The sequence below is a fragment of the Propithecus coquereli genome, unplaced genomic scaffold, assembly GCF_000956105.1.
Source record: "Propithecus coquereli isolate 6110/MARCELLA unplaced genomic scaffold, Pcoq_1.0 Scaffold92, whole genome shotgun sequence".
NCBI classification, from domain to species: Eukaryota; Metazoa; Chordata; class Mammalia; order Primates; family Indriidae; genus Propithecus; species Propithecus coquereli.
Window position 1 is genome coordinate 5652717 of NW_012155507.1, and position 3571 is coordinate 5656287.

General features: G+C 40.9%; 1 pseudogene across 1 annotated transcript; it reads right to left on the reverse strand.

The window, feature by feature from the left end:
* Positions 1–233: 233 nt before the first annotated feature.
* LOC105826833 lies at positions 234–1025 on the reverse strand (annotated as a pseudogene). The gene has a single exon (XR_001138332.1). The product of XR_001138332.1 is annotated as an ADP-ribosylation factor 4 pseudogene (transcript).
* Between the last annotated feature and the right edge of the window lie 2546 nt (positions 1026–3571).

A 3571-nucleotide genomic window follows, 5' to 3' on the forward strand; every position in this document is an offset into this window, starting at 1 on the left:
AACTTTAAAACATTATTTGTTGTGGACTCAAAAAAAAATTCGAAACATTTCTTTAGAGGTTTCAAAATAGCTATGTCCAGGCGTTTAGGCCAAAGGGAGGTAAAATTAAAAAAGGACACTTTTTTCCTTAGGAGAATTTTTTTAAAACCAAGCATATTGCTAAATAGCAACATTATACTTGGTAAACAATAATTGGCAACAAAATAAGTTTAAATGTTGTAATATTTTGCCCAAACCAGTCCCAGATACTGTTTAATAGCTAAGATGCCAACTACTTTTGTTGTAACAAGCCTAGACCAATTCTATCAAACATGTCCTTGGTTGGATATCCAGTTTCATTTAACGTTTTGAAAGCTCATTTGACAGCCAGTCAAATCCCTCATACAGACTAGTTCCTTGTGTAGCACAAGTGGCTTGAACATACCATGTTCTGTTACGAAGAGACCAAAGACCTAATTCATCTGTCATTTCACTGATGGCCATGGCATTTGGCAAATCCTGTTTGTTTGCAAAAAGCAGCAGCATTGCATCTTTCACTTCATCTTCCTGAAGCATTTTCTGCAGCTCTTCTGCTCCTTCCTGAATTCTTTCATGATCATTGCTATCTACCACAAAAATAAGACCCTGGGTATTCTGGAAGTAATGCCGCCAGAGAGGCCTAATTTTATCTTGATCACCAACATCCCCTACCGCGAAACAAATGTTCTTATATTCTACTGTTTCCACATTAAAATCAATGGTAGGAATGGTGGTAACTATCTCCCCCAACTTCAGTTTATAGAGAATTGTTGTCTTGCCAGCAGCATCCAATCCAACCATCAAAATGCGCATCTTCTTCTTGCCAAAGAGGCGGGAGAAGAGAGAAGAGATGGTGAGGCCCATGGCAGTAGTGGCGCTTGCGATGGGCAGAAGGGGTTTGGGGCGTCCCCAGGCCTTCTCTCTTCACGCTCCCGGCAAATGGGTGACTGGCTCCGCAGCTCCCGGTTTGGCCTTAAGGCTCCTGCTGTGCCACATCACACGACAGCCGCGGCCCCCGGATCGCGTCACCGCCGCCCCATCCCCCTGTGCTCTAATTTTTCTTATTTTTTTGTAGAGACACAGTCTCACTATGTTTCCCAGGCTGGTCTCAAACTCCTGGCCTCAAGCAATCCTCCTGCCTCAGCCTCCCAAAGTGCTGTGATTATACGCATGAGCCATCTTGCCTGGCCTAAAATGGTAAATTTTATGTCACGTATATTTTACCACAATAAAAATTTTTTTAAGGCCGGGCGCGGTGGCTCATGCCTGTAATCCTAGCACTCTGAGAGGCCGAGGCAGGCAGATCGTTTGAGCTCAGGAGTTCGAGACCAGCCTGAGCAAGAGCGAGACCCCGTCTCTACTAAAAAAAATAGAAAGAACTTGGCTGGACAACTAAAAATATATAGGAAAAAAAAAATTAGCCAGGCATGGTGGTGCATGCCTGTAGTCCCAGCTACTCGGGAGGCTGAGGCAGGAGGATCGCTTGAGCCCAGGAGTTTGAGGTTGCTGTGAGCTGGGCTGACACCACGGCACTCTAGCCGGGGCAACACAGTGAGACTCTGTCTCAAAAAAAAAAAAAAAAAAAGAAGAAATTTAAAAAGAATATATAACCAGAATCTAATCATGAGGAAATATTAGACAAAGACAAAATGGGAAATGTTTTATTTCTTTAAAGGAGGGAACATATTCTTGAAAAACATCAATGTCATAAAAGATAAAGCCTGTAGATATGCTCCAGATTAAAGGAGGCTAAAGAGACATGATAACTAAATGCAGTATTTGACCTTGGAAGTGAATCCTGTGCTGGAGGGGAAGAATGCTGTGAAGGACATTGTTAGATCACCTGGTAAAACTGGAACATAGGATGATAGATCAGAAGCATTGTATCAATGTAAATTTCTGAAGTTGATAACTGGGCTGTGGTTATGTAAGAGACTATTGCCATATTCTTTAGGAAATACACACTGAAGTATTTAGAGGGGATATATAACACTCTCCAATAGTTCAGGAGAAATACATATAAATCTAAATCTATACACATATAGAAAAAGAAAGAGAGAGGACAAATGATAAGGCACATGGGTTAAAAAGTTAACAATAAGTGAATCTGGATAATTGATATACAAATATTCTTTATTTTTTATTTTTTTAGAGACAGCGTCTTGCTATGTTGCCCAGGCTACTTCTCGACCTCCTGGCCTCAAGTGATCCTCCTGCCTCAGCTTCATGAGCTGCCAGGTTTACAGGCATGAGCCACTACACCCAGCCACAAATGTCCTTTATACTATTCTTCTTCTGGAACTCTTTCTATAAGTTTAATAAAAAGTTAAAAAATAAAACAAAACAATAATACCTTCATTAGGGTTCTTATATTACATTGTGACTAAGGTTCCACTAGTCTATGAGCAATCACAGACATGAACTGTATCTTATTCACCCTTGCCAGGGCCTGAGGTGGGAGGGTGCCATCGCAGGACAGGACAAATAGTAGGTACACTATGAATGTTTGTTGATTGACCAGAAGCATGCACAAACGAATGCCCCACAAAGAGTGTACTGATGAGGATTATTTCCTCGGTGATAGGTAAGGGCTCAAGGCCAGGCATGGTGGCTCATGCCTGTAATCTGAGCATTTTGGGATGCCAAGATGGGAAGATTGCTTGAGGCCAGGAGTTTGAGACCAGCCTGGGTAACATAGCGAGACCAAATCTCTACAAAAAATTTTCAAAAATTAGCTGGATGTGGTGGCATGTACCTGTAGTCCCAGATACTTGGGAGGCTGAGGCAATAGGATCGCTTAAGCCCAGGAGCTTGAGGCTGCAATGAGCTACGATCACACCACTGCACTACAGCTTGGGTGATAGAGCAAGATCCTGCCTCCAAAAAAAAAAAAAAAAAGATAAGGGTCCAATAAGTGTCCAATTACATTACAGAATCTCTACTGGTGCTCCCATCAAAAATATTTATAGGTTTCTTGATGTTATTTCCTCTTCCCTTCAGGGGTTCATTTGCTATTACAGGCACACCCCTGCAAAGCATGTGTTATGGATTCCTGAGCTCTGAATATGTTAGGGCTTTCCTAAAGTAAAGTCCAAACAATTTTGTGCAGACTGTGTTGAAATTTACTATCTCTTGTTATTTCTATAATTGAGCAGACACCCTGAAAACTTTGTGAACATTCCCACACTGCATTCATGATATGTTTGTAAACCACAAAGAGGTCACATGATTCACTAAGGAAGATATCCAAACAAGTGCCTGCCTCATTGTATCTGCCTCTAATTAAGAGAATGACTTATCAGTAATCCATGACAGTGAATTGCTGTTATTACTGCTTTTGACTTTTTTCACTCATTCATTAAATCAAAAGAATATTTGTTGATTATCTACTATTTGAGGGGTATTGTCCTGATCACTGAAGATACACCAGTGAGCAAAACAGATATGTCCCTGTTCTGATGGAGTCTAGTAGGGGAGATAGACATTAGACAAGTAAGTGCATCAGAGTTTACCTTGAGTAAAACTCAAGTAAAACTCAACATTTTAAAAAATA